Source organism: Chaetodon trifascialis, chromosome 9 (assembly GCF_039877785.1).
Source record: "Chaetodon trifascialis isolate fChaTrf1 chromosome 9, fChaTrf1.hap1, whole genome shotgun sequence".
Taxonomy (NCBI): domain Eukaryota; kingdom Metazoa; phylum Chordata; class Actinopteri; order Chaetodontiformes; family Chaetodontidae; genus Chaetodon; species Chaetodon trifascialis.
The window spans coordinates 2,799,564-2,821,695 of record NC_092064.1 but is presented as its reverse complement, the minus strand read 5'-3'; the positions used below and the strand labels follow the sequence as shown (position 1 = coordinate 2,821,695).

Here is a 22,132-nt window from a genome sequence, read left to right as displayed (position 1 = left end):
CAGATCAATATTTAGAATAACAAAAGTGGCCGACTATCGGCCCAAATAGCACGTCGGCCCACCGGGAAAATGCCCGCTATGCCAGATGGTCAGTCCTTCCCTGATAATGGTTGATTTTGATGTTGGTGTTGTGTGACTGAAATAAACAATTTTCATTCATTCATTCATAGTGCTCCAGGGGATCATCAAAAATTTGGATATTTTTTTAGAAACCAACCCTGAATTGTACTTCTCAACAACTTTGTCCTTGGGTTGGTTGGATCGAGGTCTTTCAGTACTCCACTGGTGACAACAGTGACAAAATGGAACCACAAAAAAAGAAGAACCGCAAGGGAGGTCATTTTTGTATTGCTCCAGACTGTAGCAATGATTTCTACAGAGTAAAAAACAAAGGCAAGCAGCGAGCACTTATTGTAAATGAGGACTAAAATGACGAGAAGGCTTTTCAATCAGGTGTCCTGGTGACTCGTAAAACAAAGCCAGAAGCTGCTCCATCTGTGTTTGATTTTTCGTCTTACAGTGTAGGGTCCACAGACCGCCCGGCACAGTCCAGCGGCAGCAAAGAGGCGGCTGTGTGCCGTAAGGCAAAAGCACAACACCGTGCTGTTGTGGCAGAGCAGAGAGAGATAGGTTAGCTGGTGGAGATCGCTAGTACTATGCACAACTGATCAAACTGTAGTCATACAGGTCATTTAAACGGAAACTGACTGCAGTGGCTAAAGTATGCACTGTCCTGTGTGCGTGCGGTTTGTGTGCGGATGACACCATCTATTAGTCAGAACCATTACATCTTCAGACGACGTTTTTCTAAATAATCATGGCAATGTAATGTGCGGAGCCCGTTCCTTAGTTTAGTTTAGTTTAGTTAATTTGTTTAGCACAAATTAAATACAAATCTGTGCAGGGTGGGAGTAAAGCCCAAGCAAGCACAAGCAAGGTAACTTCATTAACAAAAGTGCAAAGAAAGACAAAATCATCTAGAGAAAGACAAGAAATAGAAGGACTGAGGGAAAAGACAGAGGGAGATACAGTAGGAAGACGAGGTTTAAAGAACAATGATTGAGGGTTCAGTTGCACAGTAAATTTATCTTTAAGTGCTTTTAAAGGCAGTACAAGAAGACATGGACCTGAGAGATGGGCTTAATTCACTCCAAAGCTTGTCGCCTCTAAAAAGGTGATGTTAAATTGATATCTAGTTGTTCGAAAGAATGGTAAAAGCAGATTATTTTTTCTATGTCGATGATCATGTGAGGTGGAGATAAAGAGGTTGTGGAGGGTGTCTGGAAGATCTTGTTTTCTGTCTATGAACTTATATAAACATGTCAGATAGGCATTTACTTCATCAATAGGTAATAAATTCTATTTCTTGAAAAGTGGTGCAGAGGGTGCGTATCTACTTGAGTGGGATATCATTCTCAGATACTTCTTCTGGACTATGCATAATTTGTTAAGATATGTAGGATAAGTCGCCCAGACAATGTTACAGTAAATAATAAACGATCATCAAAAGATCATGAAGTTGCATTTTATTTCACATTGAGGGTTAACTTGTTTAAATGAAACTATTTCACAACAACAGATAATTCCTCATTCACATTTTTGATCAGTGTATTAAAATTCTCATGAGAAGCTATGAGGTTTGTGTCGCCCGTGAACAATACCGGGAAGGGATGAGTACAGACATTGCCATATCATTGATATAAATTAAAAATAATAAAGGACCCAGGATTGATCCCTGAGGGACACCAAACAGAATTTTGGATTTCTTAGATGAAAACCCATTGAGATATACATATTGTTTTTTGTTGGCCAAATAGTTAGTAAACCATTTCAGGGCAGTACCATCCAAGTCATATCTGTTAAGTTTGGCAATTAGTATGTCGTGAGTAACTGTGTGAAAGGACTTACTTAAATCAAGGAAGACTCCTAGACAAATTTCCAATTATCAAGGGCTGATGAGACATAATTTACAAGCTGCATAAGGGCATGCTCGGGGGAATATTTTTTGCGGAAGTCATATTGGTGTTTGAATAGTATATTGTTTGCTGTCAGGTGATCAGATAATCTGGAGTAGATTATCTTTTCCAGGATTTTGGAGATGCAGGGTAAAATTGAGATAGCTATCTATCCATAACTATTGAATTTTTGAGAATCACCTGATTTTAATATAGGTATGACTTCTGCGATTTTTAGATCCTGGGGAACGATTCCAGATTGAAGGGATAAAGTAAGAATATGAGTAAGGGGTTGGATTATGTAATCTATGGTCTCTTTGATGAGAATACTTTTTTTTTTTTTAAATATTTTATTTTCATTTTTCAGTTTGATAACAGTTAAACAAGACAAAGTACAAAGCACAACACGACACAAAACAGAACAATAAGGCTGCCAGATGATTCTAAAGAAAAATAGCCTCACATGAAAAATGCCAACAATATTAAAAAATCGAGGCTAAAAATAAAATAGAGAAGAAAAAATACTATGCTTGTTCAATTGCCCAAGAAAGTCAGGGTCTCTATGGATGATGTTGCACTGAGCCAGAAAGGGTCCCCAAATTCTCAAAAATAGCCTGTTCTGTGTCCGTCTTATCCAGACGTAGTCTTTCCATCTGAATAACAGACAATATCTCTCTGAGCCAATGTGTAAAGCAGGGTGAGTTGGTAGACTTCCAGGTCAGGAGAATAAGTTTCTTAGCAACCACCACTGATAGATGTAGGACAGTCTGTATGTCACACGACAACTCAAAAGTCCTCATAGAGCAGCCGAAGATAGCCAGGTCGTGGTTTGGTTGAATGTCCCTGGAATAAGCTTTTGAAAGCCATTCGAAGTGGGGCAGAACCAGAAAAGATGTGCCAATGAACCTTCGGCGGAGAAACACTTCTCAGAAACACACTCAGGAGACACTGATGGAAAGATGCGGTTCAGTTTTGTTTTTGAATAATGAAGTCTATGCATTACCTTGTATTGAATCAACCTGTACCGAGAATTAATAGAGCAGCAATGGACCCGAGACATTGCCTCTTCCCAGAACTCTATCGATATCTCTGAGTTCAAATCACGTGCCCAGGCTTCCCTAATATGATCTGAAGAAACTGAAGTAGTAAAACAATTCACAAATTTAGATATTAGTTGCCTGGAGTCAGGAGGAAGCTGGAAATTCTCTAGAAAAGGATGAATGGTGGGTGAGGACTCAAACCGTGTGAGTTTTGATGAGAATACTTTTGATGCCATCATGACCATGGGCTTGACCATGAGTTCTTTGATGCCATGGCTATTTCGTGGACTTCTTGTAAGGTTGGTGGATCGAAATATCAGAATGGAGGATCATATCAGCCCTCGCGGATCCTGAGGTCCTCTGACACAGGCCTTTTGATTGTTCCAAGGGTTTGGACCAAAGCCCATGGCGAGGCGGCATTCAGCCACTATGGTCCAAAGCTTTGGAACAGCCTGCCAGAGTGCATCGGGACCGCAGAGACCGTTGGTGTTTTTAAAAGGAGGCTCAAGACTCACCTTTTTAGTTTGGCTTTCAATTGATTTCTTATACTCTTTTAATTCAGACATGTTTTACCCTAGCACATTGTCTTTTAGTTTTTAGGTCCTTTTATTTTACTCAGTTTTAGGTTTTAGGTCTTTTTATTCTATTATCTTTTAGGTTTTAGCTCCAGTGCTTCCTCATGGGTGTCTGGTCTGCCCACCGGGGCATCAAGGACCCAGGACCCCTCGGGCCCGGAGGACTGGGGGGCTCTGCCCTGCCTGTGGAGTCCACCCTGGTCTGCCCAGGTCGGGGGACCGGGGGGCGCTGCACTATGTATGGGGTCCACCCCGGTTTATCTGGGTCGGGGGTCTCTGTTGCGGTGGCGCTCCCTGTGGCCATGGGCTGTGATCCTGGATGAGCTCCCCATAGGTGGTTTTCTTTTTCCTCTCATGATTCCTCAGTGCCCTGCCATGTTATTACACCGACAGTTTCGTTGGGGTGGGCGTGTGTGTGTGTGTGTGTGTGTGTGTGTGTGTGTGTGTGTGATGTAGGTCTGCGGGCATGATGGGGGGGGTGGTATTTGCTATGATATTGCTATTTTATGTTTTTATCTTTTGTCAAGTACCTTGTGTTGCATTTTTATGTATGAAAGGTGCTATACAAATAAAGTTTGATTGATTGATTGATGATTGATTGATTGATTGACTGACTGATACTGCCCCTTAATCATAACACTGGGATTTACACTGGAGTCCTTGATGCTGGAAGCTAGTTCATGGCCAACATTTACAAAAAGTCATTGAAACTGTTAAAAATTTCAATTGGATTGGAGAGAATCTCTCCATTGCTGTGAATCGCTATAGCCACACCTGATGAACATTCGTTGCAATGTAGTAAATGGTTGATGAGGTTCCATGTTGACTTTATATCACTAGAGGCTTGAGTAAATTTATCTGAATAGAATTTTTTTTTTTTTTGTCTTACCAAAGCTGCAAATTGATTTTTGTATTTCATGTAAGTTTCAGTATTCATGGAGGACAGGTTTAAAATAGATTTCTTATATAGTTTGTTGTTCTTCCAGGATAATTTCTTTAACTCATCTGTTATCCACGGTTTTTCCTTAGAGGAATTGTTGCTAGATTTCCAGGTTAATAATAGAAAGGAAATATCTGGACCCGAATTAAAAAGACCTAGAAATAAATGGTAGGCTTCGTTTACCTCTTGCAGCATAAGAATCTCATCCCATGATGTAGAACTAATGACTGACCTAAATGATTCAGGCCGAGGCCTACTGGCTGTGATTGGGAATATCCTTACTACCGAGGAATTGGATAACCTGTGATTCAAGGGTCTCTGTCTCAGTAAGTGAAGGGTCTTCGTTATCTGCATTCCAGGCAGCCGTAACTCTGGAATAGGATTGATGGTTGGTTTTCAGACCGGAGACAATAACATCTTCGATGTGAGAGTATTGTTCAGCATCATCCAGTTGCTTTTCTAGCTTTTTGATTAGCACATCTTCCTGTTTGAGCTTAGATTCAAAGCCAGACACCTGAGTTTGGAGATGAGATACCTGTTGCGTGAGTTTCAGGATCTCGGTTTCTTGAGTTGTGAGTTTGCTGATTTTCCTGCTGGAGTTTGGCTAATGTCTTCTGAATATCATCCACCTCAACCAAGAGCTGAGGTGGAAACAGGTGAAAAGACAGCCGCCATGGCTACCTCCTGTGAATTCGACTCCTTTCAGCTTGCAGCGTGTTGCCTTCAGTCAGTGCCATCTTGCCGAACATAGTGTTTTGTAACACTGTCACATTTTAGCGGGAGACTAGGTTGGTTTAGAAGGCAGAACGAGTTTGACACGCTGGGCTCTATTTTCGACTCCGCCGCCAGCGCGGCGCAGTGGTATTCTCGAGCAGCGCAGGCAGGCTCATGGCGCATTTGGTATTTTGGTAGACTGAGGCGTACAGAGGTGTGCCAGGATGGGCGTTGCGGCACAGAAGGGGGGAGGTGTCAGCATAATGAGCCGGCGCATTGGAATTTTCGACCATTTCAGTCTGCGCCGGCGGCGTAAAAGTACGCTGAAAGCTCGCCACCTCAGACCTGGTCAACTCCGCAAGTGGATTTTCGTAAACCGGCGGAGTCGTGCGCTCACATCACCAATACCTCACAGTCAGCTTGCCACAGTGTCTGGCATTTCACTGCGATCAATTATTAGCAACAGCCGCGATTCAATGCAACTATCTGAGTCAGCAGATACAGTCAGACCTAAATTTATATATTTTGATCAGTATCTCATCTGACCACATCGAAAGCGCGTTTGGCACGCGTAATGATCACTCAACCTGACTGAATGTACACAGGTGAAACAGGGATGTCTGGTGATCTGTGACTCAAATTGCCTGGTGACGAATGTGTATGCCAATTTCCCCGGGTCGGCACATGACTCGTTCATCCAGCGAATTCGAGCATCCCTACAGTCTTTCAGAGGGACACCCCTCTGGATGAGTGACTGCTAGGTGATAACGGCTATCCACTGAAAACGTGATGATGCCATATATCACACCGTCAACAAGACGGCAGCGTGGTTTTAACGGTGTTTTCAGCAGTGCTCGGTCAGTCATCGAACGCACACTGCGATCAATAATTAGCAACAGCGACGATTTAATGCAACTGTCTGAGTCAGCACATACAGTCAGACCTAAATTTATATATTTTGATCAGTGTCTCATCTGACCACATCACAAGCGCGTTCGGCACGCGTAATGGTCACTCACCCTGACCGAATGTACACAGGTGAAACAGGGATGCGAACTAATCGGTTAACGTCGCTGTGCCAACAGAAACAGCCGTGGCATCCTACAGAGCATATATACTGCATCTATCTCAGAGCACTCGAGAGACAGAGAGAGACAGACACATAGAAAAAACGTAAGTGATGATCGTTGTCCACTATTACCCACGTCATTTCATTCCAAATACAAATGTTATCATTGTAATGCTTAACGTTATCTACAAAGATGGAGTACATCATTGCTTTGAGGAGGATGAGTAGGAGGAGGAAGATTTACCATCTAAGGACCTCATATTTAGACATCAGAATCAGAATCAGAAATCCTTTATTTATCACTGAGGGGAAATTGTTTTTGGTGCAGTGCTCCTTACAAGAATAGAATTAGAATAAAATTAGAAAAGAAAGAAAATAGAGTGAACTATATGCATAAAAAGCAAATATAAAAACAAAATATTTATATTGAGTATATATATATGTCAGGAGACATGAGTGACGTCAGTCTCCTGGAAACTTGCTATGCGCCTCGCCAGCGGTGTTCTTAAAGGTGAGGCAAGGAGCTGCTGTGATAGGTGAAAACTTGACTCAGCTGTGCCAAACCCACTCCACGCCTTCTCCCCTCCCTCCTTCCGAGTTGCGCCGCTGGGTGTGACTGAAATGAGAAGGAGGTGGAGATGCGCCGGCGGCGAATACCAAAGTCTGCGCTGCCACGCCCCATCGGCGCAGCGGACCTGACTTTGCGCCGCGCCTGCGCTGCGCTGGTGGCGAAGTCGAAAATAGAGCCCGCTATGTCAAAATTGACATTGTGGCACATTGTTGTTTCATTACTGAAATGATGATCTTTAAGATGTGAAATAAATTGTATGTGTGGCTTCCACTCTTGTTTTTGATTATCTCCACCTGCCAGCCAGCATCTCACTATAATAGATGTGAGTTTTATTCTATTTTTCACACTATTAATGTGAAACTCTTAGAGGAAGAGTAGAGATGTGAGTATTACATTACTCTGTTCGTGTACTGACAGAATTAGTGCTGTTTTACTGAATTTAATCCGAGAATGACGATGATGTTGACTTTGCATTAACAGCAAAATAAAATATGTAGTGCATAATCTGACCTATTTACCTTTGACCTCCCTTTCTGGGACCACTGATAGAGCAGCCTACAGTGATTGAAGCCAGATGTTCATCAAAGACATAAAGCTCCTCCCCTGACCACTGAGGCTTTTCCAGAATGCAGCAGTGTGCTTCAAATTTTATAACCAACCATTTAGTTTTCATTACTAGAATGGATTTCAATTCAGTGACGATGATATCAACCTATAAAGCTACTGTCTACTATTTTTAGATTTGAAGATTCTGTATTTATCAGCAATTCTCAACATTTTACTTTTACAAAATTATTGTTTTTGCATATAGTTTTTTTTGGTTATTTTGTACTTTTTTTCACTAATTCAGAAAAAAATGTTGTGAATTGAAAAAATATAAAAGTATATATTATTATTATTATTAGCATTGTTATATATACATTTAGTGAATTACTTGAGGTATGCACAGTTCACCACAATTTTTCCCTGTATTCATTTTTAAACTTTTTAATCTTGCTTATGTGCCTTGAAATGATTTTGTTTTTCTTTCACAAAGGTCTGATTCCAGTATTTGTTGGAATTGATTATTTTAAAACCACTATTAACTAAATTAACGGTGATTGACACGAGATGTATGAATGAATGTAGGCATGGATAAACATTCACAAGTGAATTCTACATGTCAGAGATTGCACTGTAAAAAAAATATGTAATTTTACAGGAAATATTCTTTATTTTTTTTACAGATTTTTCCTGTGAAATGCCAGTAGATTTACAGATATTTTCAGTAATTTTTTAGGTTTTATGTTTAAAATTACAGTTAATTAACCATAATGTAAGATTACATTAATATTATGTTTTTTAATGACAATTTATTGTATTTGTACATCTTTAACTCTAATTTTACATACAATTTTCTGTATGTTTTTACAGGTTTACCACCTTTTTCCATAAGACAATGTAATAACTGTAAATTAACAGATACTAGCCGTAATTCAAATATTTACCTTTAGAATAACATTTAATTACTAATAATTTATTATTACAGTATTACTATGTTTTTTAAGGGTAATTTAACATATTTCTTTCAATTCAAATGTAATTTTACACAAAATGCAATGTAATTTTACTGATCTTTCCTGATAATGATAATGAAGAAATGTACGTAAAATTACAGAAATCTGTAGTGTTTTCATTAAAAATTGCAGTTCATTAAGGATGTGAGGTTAAAGTGATTTTATGTTTTTTTTAGAGGTAATAAGTAGTATTTGTAAAGTAATTTACTGTACATTACTGTATAAAGACAATTTAAAATACATTAAAAAAAAGTGCACTTTAAATAATGTAATTTTACAGAGAGTATTCTGTATTCTTACAGATTTTTGCTTTTTAAACTATAAAATGCCTGTACATTTAGATATTGGAAGTAATTTAAATTTTTACCATTTATATGGTATTGTATTAGTACACATTCCACTGTAATTTTGAATATTTTTTTGTTTTTTACAGGTTTGTCACCATTTTCAAAAAGACAATAACTGTAGATTAATGTATATTAGCAGTAATTTAAACATTTACCCCTAAAATTAGAAATAATTAACCATAGTAACATTACATTATTATTATGTTTTTAAAGGCAGCTTGTCTTTTTTATATTCAGATGTAATTTTACATCATATATGATGTCATTTTACAGATCTTTCCTAATAATTGTAATGAAGAAATGTATATAAAATTACATAAATCCGTAGTTATTTCCACAAAATTGTTGGTTATTTAGCACGCGCGGTTAAACTGATTTTATGTTTTTTAACCCCGGGTTGGGCCTTTCTGTGTGAAGTTTGCATGTTCTTCCCGTGCATGCGTGGGTTCTCTCCGGGTACTCCGGCTTCCTCCCACAGACCAAAAACATGCTCATTAGGTTCATTGGTGACTCTAAATTGCCCCTAGGTGTGAGTGTGTGTGTGTGTGTGTGAATGGTTGTTTGTTTGTGCCCTGCAATCGGCTGGCGACCAGTCCAGAGTGTACCCCGCCTCTCGCCCGTTGACAGCTGGGATAGGCTCCAGCCCCCCCCGCAACCCTGAAAGGGATACGCGGTATAGAAAATGGATGGATGGATGTTTCAGAAACTGTACATTACTGTAGAGAGACGATTTAAGGGACGTCGTTTAGCTCAGTGGGTGATCAGCGATTCCAACTTAGCAGGACTGCTATGAAGCCTGCGTCTAAAAATATCTGGACTTCCTGCAATATCTTATGTAATGCTAACATAGAGAAGCCACTCTAACTTATGTCTCTCTAAAAAGATGCACCATCTGCAACAGCAGAACAGGAAAAATCAGACAGGCTCCATATTTATAAACACATTTAATTAACTAATAAATTTTGAAAAAAAGTCATATTTTCACAAAAAGTCAGGGTTTGTCCTGTTTTATGAGACTTAGAAGCATCAACACCTTCAGAAACTTTGGTGGGCAGAAAATGAATCTCTTGTTTACTGTATTAACATACATACTACATAATGCAGAATTCAAAAACAAAAGCGTAACATGATAAACAGAACTGACTTCAAATTTTGCAAAATAAAAGTTTCTAAAAAACCTAAAAAAAAAATTAAAATATCACAAAGTCAAAAATGTTCACAGAAAAGTCAAGTGGGGGGGGGCTCTTTCCAGTCTTTTCCAAGGGGAAGGCCACTTCAAAACCCCTGCCTCTATGAGACTTAAAACCATTAACACTACGTTGTTTACTGTGTTAACATGTAACATAGAATTCAAAAAATGAACTTGGGACTTTTAACATCATACACAGAACTGACTTGATGCTGTGCATGTGAGAAACCATGAAAACCTTCAGAAATGTCAGGTTCTGGATCTGTCTGGACCTCTCCCAGTAGTTCTTCCAGACTGCTGCTCCCATGCATTATCCTACAGGTGGAGAACACATTTGTTGAGATATGTTAGAGACAGAATTGAGTTAGATTACTTAAAAATGTAGTCAGTTATTGAATACACATTACATGGCATTTTTTTTGTAATTAGTGGGTTACTAGAATCCACTGGATTACAAAAAATTTGATAAATGTAACAATAAATGTAATTATGACAATATTTTTTGTCCTTCATAATTAGGGATGGGAATGGATAAGCTCTTTAATTTTCTTAAATTATTTTTAATTTTTTTTTTTTATGTGTGGTTTAAACAAAGAGGTCAAAATGAAAAAACTGAGCCACTTTCAAACTCCAAATTTTCAGGCAAGTTTCAAATGAGGTCCAACTGCAATATACAAATGTACTAACAAGGAAAATGTGATTTCTGGTGATTACTCCTATAAAATAGGACTGGACATAGTATGTGAGCGGACTACAATAAGGTCACAATAAGGACCAGACGGAGCAGAGTCACAGAGCTGCTGCTTGCAGGCAGACAGCTGCTTAACTCTGGGCAGTTATGGAGGAGAGAGCTGGGTGAAGAATCAGAGCTTCTGCAGGGACACCCAGAGTCTGCTCTGATCCAGAGCTGTTTACCAGTGGGAGGAAACATTGCACTATTAAGGGGCCTTCACATGATAAGAAATTTGCTCTTCGCTCACCGCCAGGTAGGCTGCAGAGTCGAGTGCGCTCTCCATAGGAAAACAATGGGACAGCTGACGCAAAGAGTTTTTACCGCTGATCATGTGTAGGGGCCCTTAGTGTCATTTTTTGTGAAATTAAGCCACACTTTGGACCACTTCTCACTCTCCACCATGTTGCTAGCGCTGGCTGCCTATTTAAGAGTGTGACGTCATTGTTTTACAAGGCATGTAGCAGTAAGGCATCGGTAAGGGAATTCTTAATCATAAAGGCAAATGATGTCAATGGATTGAATCCGGTTGGAACCGGTTCTGAACTGCAATCGCTTTTCGATTCCCATCCCTATTCATAATGTCCCTTTTTACTCAATATGGAAGTTGATCCACTAAAACTTAAATACAACAAACTTCATTCTTCATATGGGATACTTTGATGGTACTGTAGATATCTGCTAGAATTGGATTACATGATAGTGGTACATAATGTATTTCAGTCGGTATTCTATATTATCACATCCTGCTCACTTCACTGGTATGGACGATACTATAGAGACCGATATATAAGACGCTGAAACTGTAGAATTATGTCTATTTCCGCTGAGAACAGTGCACTTGTGGAAAAAGAAAGTGAGACTCCGCATCTCTAGATGATGTTCTGCTCACACTGGTTGTGTGACTGCTCTCACCTAAACATGGGCACTGAAATAAACACCAAGATGTTCTGCGAGGCAGACACTGCACTAAACACACTGTCTGCACACACCGGTAGTGTATCCTGGACTTAAGACCTTTAATGCAAGCAAAGTGACCATGAGCAACTTACCCATTAAGTACTCCATTCAAACTCTGCAATGCGGTTGATAAGGGTCAGGACTTTCGGGTTCACTGCATTACTCTTCTTCTTTTTCTGGCGCTCTACTTTGGAGCCCTTGTCAGGATTGATCCTAAAGATGCACCTGGACATAAAAAAGTGGTAAACAATACAAACACTATTCAACAAAACATTATCTAAATCAAGATTTCGGACACTCACAGATCGTCTATTATAATATCTTTTTTATGAATGTCAACTGTAATGGACATGAGAACGATTTAATGGGGTTAGCTAATAGATAACTAGCTTGCTAGTTCTTTATTTACATTCAAATCTCTGACCCAAAACACATTTCTTTGTGGGCTAATAAACATATTGAATGTATTTTCTATGTAAAGTACTTCATGTAATAAATAAATACCTATCCATAACAATGTTTCATTCAACCAGTTAAATGTTTCCACTACTGTAGGAGGCAGAAGAGGTACTGGAGGAAGTTTTAGAGGTGTCTGTCTGTCTGTCTGTCTGTCCGTCTGTCTGTCTGTCTGTCTGTCTGTCTGTCTGTCTGTCTGTCTCTCTTCCTTCTTCAGTCTGTCTGTCTGTCTCTCTTCCTGTCCGTCTCTCTCTCTCTTCCTGTCTGCCTCTCTCTGTCTCTCTCTCTGCCTCTCTGTCTCTTCCTCTGTCTGTCTCTCTCTCTGTCTGTCTGTCTCTCTTCCTCAGTCTCTCTCTGTCTTTGATGCTCTGCCTGTCTCTCTTCCTCTGTCTCTCTCGTCCTCTGTCTGTCTGTCTGTCTGTCTGTCTGTCTGTCTGTCTGTCTGTCTGTCTGTCTGTCTGTCTGTCTGTCTGTCAGTCAGTCAGTCACAGAGGTATTTCTCCAAGACCCCTAAAACTTTCTCCAGGTCCTCTAAAAATTTCACCAGGAACTCTAAAACTTTCTCTTGGATCTACTGCTCAGTATTTATCCCAAGTCCTGCTCAGTATTAATATTGTGTGTATCATGTAATCATCCCGGCAGCAGCCCCCCATGGCACTCAAAATATTTTCTAGCTTAATGTAATTATTTCTATCTATCAATCAATCAATCAATCAATCAATTAAACTGATTTTTAAGGGTCTTTTTTAGGCAGCTAAAACATGTTACTGCTGACCCCACCCACAGCATTACATTGCTGAGTAATAGTGCTGGTGCAGGTGCATGTTTCTCCAAACTGGGGTCACGCAAATAGCTACTGACTATGCATTAAGATGCTCATACAAGCCGTCTTCAAAAGATCCTAAATATCCCTAATCTACAGAGGAGTTGTGAATACACGTGTATGTATGTATGATTATTCATGTACATTTACCTTTGAAGAAACTCCATCGTGGCTCCGAGTTCCCGTGGGTAGTGCATATTGAGGATGTAAAAGCACATGAACATGCCAACCAGTGCATCGGTGAATCTCTTCAAGTTATCCATCATCACCTCCTGGTCCACTGCCACCATGAAAGTTGTTGAAGACAATGGACTCTCTCCTGTGGAAAAAAAAAGTCATCTGTAAATCCACCCATTTAAATGCCTGTGGGGCACATACATTCTATTGCCTCTCACTTACCACATACAACAATGCATGGTGTGGGTGGTAAGTGTTCTGTCTCAACCTCCACAGCGACGCATGTCCTGTCGACCATGTGGAACATTCTTGCACAATCCTCTTCGAAGTGTGCAAGTAACATCAATACTGCCCCACAGGTTCCACCTCCAGCTTGGATGTCTGCTCTCTGTTTTGCAGCTATGCTTGATTTCTCCAATGGAAGAGACTGAAAATAATCCAGGACTCTGGTAAATTTTGTGGCCATGGCCTCCTCAAATCTTTCATTGATGTGGACACCAGTCAAGAGTTTGAAGTGTGCCTTCATGCCAACGAGTGAGAAGAGGAGAGGCCATTCTTCAGTAAGGGCCTGGGTGTCCTTACCAAACATTATGTCGTTTCTCTGAGATATGAAGGTGTCTGAGATTAACTGTTCTATTTGTTTTTCATTCCACTCATTTTCCAGGAACATTTTTTGCATGTCTTTTTTCTTCTTCATCTGTGCCTCCACATTCACAGGTCCAGATTCCCACTGAATGCAGCCATAGGAGTCTTTCCGTTGCTTCTCGTTGTCTGGTACAGTGCTGATGTCATCTGGGATGATCCTCCTCTTACCAAATGTCTCACTTCTCTTGTAATTATCAACTCTGCACTGAAGTTGCTTTGTTAGAGAATCATAGCCGCTTCCAACAACTTCACCTTCTATGATGTCTTTGAAAGACTTTGGATATTCTAGGACCATCTTCCGTGCAATTTCACTTAAGTGCTTCTTCGCTGGTGTCTTGCAAGTGGAAAGAATATCAGCTGTAATAATGCGAATCACTTCCCTCCTTTCTCTGGCTGTGGGCCGCTCCTGATTGTGTAGTTTCTTCCTTACAACAGCTGGCAGCATGTTCCAAGGGACTTGAAAACTGTAGTGCCAGTCACTGCCAAGTTGTCTAGTGGGACTAGAGCATTCACTACCAGATGCAGAGGAGATGCAGCTTCCAAATGAGCTTTGAAAGGGTGTTTCCTTGAGCTTCGAGAAGTAGAGGGGATGCTTGGGCTTGTAGGGACCCGGGGTGTTTCTTTAGTTTGCGGTGTGCTGGTGAAATCCTCCCCCATGCTTGAAGCTGCATCACTCTGAGCTGAGAAGACACCTAAAAAGCACATAGACAGAGACATACATAATAATGAATAGTAGACCAACAATGGCACTGGTGGCAACATAGTCATATTACAGATTGAGCCTTGACTTACTTTTGACATGTGCAATAAGCTTCCTTGCTTGAATGGGTCTGAGCACGCCTGCAAGGTCATTTATCTGGATAAGCTGCATATCGTCAAGCGTTTCCACCCCAACATCTTTGAGGACATCCATAATGGGTTGCAGTGTAGCTGGTGTGCTACACATTGGTAGTGCCTCTCTGACAAAAGTGGCTATGTCATCCATGTCTAAAAGGGGGGAATAAATGATGAGTGAAATGAAAACATATTTACAGATCCAAAACACTATGCTTCAGGGATATTACTTTCATTGCAAGCAGACTATATGCAGCCAGTGGATAAAAATCAAGACACTGATCAGCATTGATGCAAAGCATATCCCTTGCTGATTCTCCAACTTTATGAAGCCCATACTCTGGCATGTAAGATGATGAGTGTGCTGTCACAAGAAAATACACATTTTTGTTTTCTTTCATCAGAATGAGCTCAAGTTGTCCAAATTCCACAGATTCATCATTCTTAAGGCACAGAAATTAGCCCTTTTTATAGAGAGTTCCCTGAAAGCGCACTTCTGTGGATATAAAGTCAGGTGTGACCAAGCTCTCCTCAACAGCACTGTGTACCTTACTGCTGTACAACTCAGCATGGTAAGGGGAGGAATCCTTCACTTGCAATGCTGGAGGAAAAAAGGAGCTGGAGTTCATGTAGGACTGCAGTAGCTGGTGGTTGTTTGCAAGAGATTTACAAACATTTTTAAAATTTTGTGTTCTCCTCACACATCGTTTAAAGTAGGAATGCTTGCTCTCAAACCTCATTGTCCACAAGCGAATGAGTGGGCCAAGCCTCATGATCAGAGATGGGTAGTGGAGGAGGTAGTGATGCTTTGGTTTAAGTTTTTCAGAGGGAAAGAGATGCTTCCTTGTTTCAAGATATTCTTGTATGTGGACCTGAAGGAAACTGACTTGGCCAGCAGATATCTTGGGCGCACAGACTAACTCAACCACTTCCTTTAGCATTATAACTAGCTGCCATACCTGGTCCTGGGTGTCTTTGATTCTGTCCCCAATAATGATGGGAAGAAGTCTCAGCAAACACCAATTCTCAGCTGCCTGCCCACCAACCTTAGTGCCACGTTCACTGACTTCTGGAGTAACAGAACTAGCATCAGAACCCAGGTACTTGAACTGTTTGATCTGCCGGTTGAGCTGCTGGTAAGTCATCCATTTCTTTACCTTCACAAAGTACTGAATGTAAATGAACAGGTCATAGGCAAACTACTCCTTCAAATATGTCATGCCCTACGCACAGTGGAAGGCCTGGCTGACACACATGAAAATGCTGAAGACCATTAAAAAGTGAGTCAAATTTTACTCCATTTACAGTTGTTCTCTCACTGTTTTGTAGTAGCTGCACTGCCTCTTTGTAACTCTCAACAGTTCTTACTGGAAAGTTGACACTCACTTTGTCCATGTCCTCTCTGGGTACCAAGCAGTACCTACAACAATGAGAGGAGGTACTGAAATTTTCAGCATAACCTCCAATGCAGTGGGATCCCAAATTATCACCAACAATGCACAAGACTGTTACTCGTACAGTCTGACCTGAAGAAGTGACAAGCCCATTCTCCTCTAGCTCTCTGAAGTCTGAGAACATTTCTGAAAACACTCTCACATGTCCAAAGTATTTGAAATCTCGCTCCGTGCACAAAAGTAAGAGCTGCAGCTGATCAACACTTGACCGATAGAACGGCTCAAAGTTGCCAAGTGTGAAGTACACCCTGACTATCTTGTGCTTTTTCTTTGCTGACCCAAGAGGGTTGACTACCTCAAAAGCATCCTGGTATAAAATAAGCTTTAAATTTATACCTGGCTACATACCTGTCACTTCTGTTGCCATCTGTCCCTAGATGAATAGGTTGTGGTTCAACATAGTTGAAGTTCTTGAGGAAAAACTGCTTCCTGGTGTATTCTGTAAAGAGAGGAGTGCTGCATGAAGAATGCAAATCTGTCAAACTACTTAAAGCTTCATCAACATCAGAGTCAGAGAGGTTTGTTCTGGCTTTAAGTATATCTTTGAATTGCTTTTTAGTGTGTTGACTGCAAATATCATGCAAGTCATTTTTCTCTTCAACAATCGTCTGTATAGTGGATGAAGGAATGAGGTGTTTTGCCTGCAGTTTCATGTAAAACATACAGAGATTTTTTGTGTACAGGGCTCTCAAATCAATATCATCTGGCATATCCACAGATTCAGGGACATTATCAGCTGTACTACTTTCCATCACATCAGATAATGGCTCAGTAGTCTCCAACTCTACAGAACATGTAGCAGATAATTGCCCTGTTGTTGCATGTTTGTGGATCCTGGATATATGGGAAGTAAATGAAGACCTTACTTTAAATGTTTTGCCACATTTAGCAAATGGACAATTTACCAACTCACTTTTGGAAAGATGTGACCTGAGATGTGCAAGAAGGTCTTTGAGATCTGTGCACTGTTTCTGACAACTTATGTTCTCACATGTATATGGTCCTTGCATAATATCCAATTCTGACACAGATGAGCTGTTATGGTGTCTATAACAATGCGTTTTAAAAGCACCATATGTAAACACACGTTTGCAGTCAGAAACACAACATGGAAATTGGCCATTAGCTTCATGTCTATGTAGTATTTGGTGGTCTACATAACATTTTACTGATGGTAACGAAAGGTTACAGAAACGACATGGAAAGACCTTCACCATTTACATCGCGTTTACCAACAACTACTTGAAACCTAGAAACTTGTTCACACCAGGGCTCAAAGCTCCATGTACACGTTTTGTAGAAACAATATATTACTTCACAAACCGCTTAACATGGCAGCACGGTAGAACCAGGGCGGCTTTGGAATGAAAACCGAGTCAGACCACTCAGAAAATCTCACCGTATATTATTAGCAAAACGCGTAGTCAGTACAGCAGCGCTGTTTTGTTTGTTTGTTTTCGGTTTTGTTTTGTTTTTTGCTATGGATGCTACCGAACAGCACGAAGCTAGTTAGCGCGGTAAAAATAGTGTTTCAGTATCTACTCACAGTCACCAAACAAACATTTCCACATGAAATACAGCTAGAAAGTGTATTAACGTTACCCACCGTGTTCGCCAAGTGTGTATCTGAGCAGGGAACACGGGTCGACACGTTCATCCGTTCTTGCTGCAGGTTGATGCAAAGTTCACGTCGAAACTTTGAGGGCGCGTTTGCCGCTTGGCTGGGAGAGGGGAGGGGTAACTGTGCTCAATCCTTTCAAAATAGTACACTTCGTCTGCAAGTCTCACCAAAATAAAATTTCGAGTTTACAAGTATCACATCAACAAACACAGAAAAACCATATGCCCAATCCAAGGTCTGGATCGGGAGTCACATGTGACAAGAAAAAACCCAGAGAGCCTGTTAACGCAGTCTAAAATCTAAAAGGCTAAAAAAAAAAAGTATTTAAATAAAATACAAATAATGAGATAATTTGTCTACTATTTAAATACATTTATTTGGTCTTATCTCTAAAGTATTTAATGTGTTTGTTTTCAATAACACCTTCATCAAACAAAGTTATGATTCATCAATTTTTCTTTGATGTGGCTGGTTTACTTATTCACGTTAAAATGAGGTGATGCAGAAACCATCCATCATTTCCTTCAAGAGATGCACATTTCTTCTTTTAAAAACACTTTTATTGAAAGAATGTGCGTAGGCTACAGTAAAGATTATGTTTACATATATGAATCTGCACACATACATACACAAAATTAGAATCATTTACCAGCCAAATCCTGGCAAATTTCAACAGCAAAAAGCAACACATTTCTACTTTTAGGTAAACATTCAAATAATTGCCATGTTATAGTTATGTGGGAAATATCAGCGTGCAAAGCTCCAAATGTGCACAGGCCAGGACTGCACAATATTAAGGAAAAGAGAAAATCTTTCCCTCTGAGATATATAGTGCATTGCAATATGAAAAAAATGCAGTAAATTTCACCAAATACAGTGGGTATGGAAAGTATTCAGACCCCCTTAAATTTTCACTCTTTGTTATATTGCAGCCATTTGCTAAAATCATTTAAGTTCATTTTTTTCCTCATTAATGTACACACAGCACCCCATATTGATAGGAAAGCACAGAATTGTTGACATTTTTGCAGATTTATTAAAAAAAGAAAAACTGAAATATCACACAGACATAAGTGTTCAGACCCTTTGCTCAATATTTATTAGAAGCACCCTTTTGAGCTAATACAGCCATGAGTCTTTTTGGGAATGATGCAACAAGTTTTTCCACACCTGTATTTGGGGATCCTCTGCCATTCCTCCTTGCAGATCCTCTCCAGTTCTGTCAGGTTGGATGGTGAACGTTGGTGGACAGCCATTTTCAGGTCTCTCCAGAGATGCTCAATTGGGTTTAAGTCAGGGCTCTGGCTGGGCCATTCAAGAACAGTCACAGAGTTGTTCTGAAGCCACTCCTTTGTTATTTTAGCTGTGTGCTTAGGGTCATTGTCTTGTTGGAAGGTGAACCTTGCAGTCTGAGGTCCTGAGCACTCTGGAGAAGATTTTTGTCCAGAATATCCCTGTACTTGGCCGCATTCATCTTTTCTTCGATTGCAACCAGTCGTCCTGTCCCTGCAACTGAAAAACACCCCCACAGCATGATGCTGCCACCACCATGCTTCACTGTTGGGACTGTATTGGACAGGTGATGAGCAGTGCCTGGTTTTCTCCACACATACTGCTTAGAATTAAGGCCAAAAAGTTCTATCTTGGTCGTATCAGACCAGAGAATCTTATTTCTCACCATCTTGGAGTCCTTCAGGTGTTTTTTTTTTTTTTTTAGCAAACTCCATGCAGGCTTTCATGTGTCTTGTACTGAGGAGAGGCTTCCGTCGGGCCACTCTGCCATAAAGCCCCGACTGGTGGAGGGCTGCGGTGATGGTTGACTTTCTAAAACTTTCTCTCATCTCCCGACTGCATCTCTGGAGCTCAGCCACAGTGATCTTTGGGTTCTTCTTTACCTCTCTCACCAAGGCTCTTCTCCCACGATTGCTCAGTTTGGCTGGACGGCCAGCTCTAGGAAGGGCTCTGGTCATCCCAAACGTCTTCCATTTAAGGATTATGGAGGCCACTGTGCTCTTAGGAACCCTAAGTGCAGCAGAATTTTTTTTGTAACCTTGGCCAGATCTGTGCCTTGCCACAATTCTGTCTCTGAGCTCTTCAGGCAGTTCCTTTAACCTCATGATTCTCATTTGCTCTGACATGCACTGTGAGCTGTAAGGTCTTATATAGACAGGTGTGTGGCTTTCCTAATCAAGTCAGTATAATCAAACACAGATGGACTCCAATGAAGGTAGAACCATCTCAAGGATGATCAGAAGAAATGGACAGTTCCTGAGTTAAATATATGAGTGTCACAGCAAAGAGTCTGACTACTTATGACCATGTGATATTTCAGTTTTTCTTTTTTAATAATCTGCAAAAATGTCAACAGTTCTGTGTTTTTTCTGTCAATATGGGGTGCTGTCTGTACATTAATGAGGAAAAAATGAACTTAAATGATTTTAGCAAATGGCTGCAATATAACAAAGAGTGAAAAATTTAAGGGGGTCTGAATACTTTCCGTACCCACTGTACATGCAGTGTCTTATTCATGTACAGATATTAGTGCTCATTTTCAGGTTGTGGTAAGTGATAAATTGATGAAGTGCACATTAGGAACTGACCAAACTCTGTGTATCCAAAAACCCTTAACTTAGACTAAACTATGTAACATCAGTGGGGCTATTCTTGTAAATTAGTCATGGAAAGTTTACCACTTTCTACGACTTTTTCATAAAATATTGCAACAACTTTTCCTCCTTCCTTGTTTTCATGCAAATTTAAAACTGTTGTGTGAAGTATTGCAACACACACACACACACACACACACACACACACACACACACACACACACACACACACACACACACACACACACACACACACACACACGTGTATATGTATTTTATATATGTGTGTACATATATGTATTTATGTATTTTTTATTTATTTAATTGTTTTAATTAGAAATGCACATCATTCACCTCATGCAATCAGACTAGGCAGATTCAAATTTCAAAGTTGGCGCCTATTTCCAGTTTGCTTCGTCCCGCTCATAACAACCAACCGACCAAGTGTCCGTCCAATCAGGTTAATAGTAGGCATGTCATGAGTGATGCACGTGAAAGATTTGCCCTCATGGGCGCATGATCTTTAAGGAGGATGTATGAAAGAAAGCCACAAAGGACATGTCAACCAAACGCCCCTTTGAGGTAAGTGTCCCAGATAACGCATGTGAACGATATTGTAATTCATTTTCATACCTGGAGTGGACAGCCTTGAAGCTAACGTTAGCGTCCCTCTGATAAATTGCTACCATCCCATAAGCTATTATTAACGGATAGCTTTGGTTTTGTGACTAAGTGACTGATGGCAGCCGGGTCATTTATTTTACAGCTAAAGTATTAATTGTTAACGCGTGCTTTCGGGCAAAGCCTTTTCTAACATGGCCAGAGGTTAGTCCTAATTGTGTTCTCTGCTGATGTATATCCATAAAAGTTGTTATTTGTGATTTGAATGTGGTCCAACTGCATATCGGATACTGCTGTATCCTCTTGTATCGGACTTTCGACGCGAAGGTAATTGTTTTCTTTGCTGTCTGTAGTTTCATTGTTTTGTGTTGGAAATGTCCTGTTCAAATGTTCAGAAGCAGCTGTAAGGTCATCGTAATAATGCTGTGTGTATGGAGCGGCGTTTTTAGTCATTTTCATGCATAAATCTATTACTTTGAAAAGAAATGCGTCTAGACTTGTAGAGGCGCATGGTTGTGGTGTAGCATGTTATGCTAACGTGTATTGTTAGCACTGGTTGCTAGTATAGTGCATTTACACACGTTATCCATGTCACACAGGAGCTGAAAGCAGCCAGGCAAGAGAGACTGAGACATGTATATGTTTCTGTGTTTCTCAAACACAAGTATGTGGGTTTCTGCATTTTTTTTTTTTTTTTTGGTGGGGAGGTGAAAATTTCTTTTGCTAATTTAATAATGTAAGTGGTACTTAATTTAATTTTATTAGATTTCTTATGTGATTGTAGATATTTTTACTTCCTCTTGTATCGGACTTTCGGCATGAAGCTGAAAGCTTGACTACGATATAGGGATGTAACAATAACTCGTGGGCCGGTTAAAAATTAGAATATGTCACGAGTTAAATTGGTGTGGGGGGGAATCTCTGTGATGAACAGCGGCAAATTAGTTTTGACCGCTTATATGCGTGTGCGTTGCGTGTGCGTGCGCCTCGCATGTCTGAGTCAAAAGGGCTGCAGCTGCGTTTGCACAGGCTGCGTGTCTCCTGCTGTCAGCTGTATCGCTTTACACTGAGTTTTCCGTTGATAATGACCGTCAAAATAAAAGTCTTGTTTTAAAAAAATGAAGGGATTCTTTGCACAGAGACGCTAGAGCTAGTGCTTTTAATTTGAAAACGTTTCCGGTGTGGTCCCAAAAGTGAAACTTGACCTACTGTACCTACCTCAGAAATGGAGAACTACCTTAGTTTGTGC

The 22,132-nt window shown here is 40.2% G+C and overlaps 1 protein-coding gene across 2 annotated transcripts in view; it reads right to left on the bottom strand.

Annotated features, from left to right (window-relative positions):
• Window positions 1–22,132, bottom strand: part of sez6b (seizure related 6 homolog b) — a 286,279-nt gene that overhangs the window by 136,914 nt on the left and 127,233 nt on the right. The gene's annotated exons all lie outside the window — the stretch shown is intronic.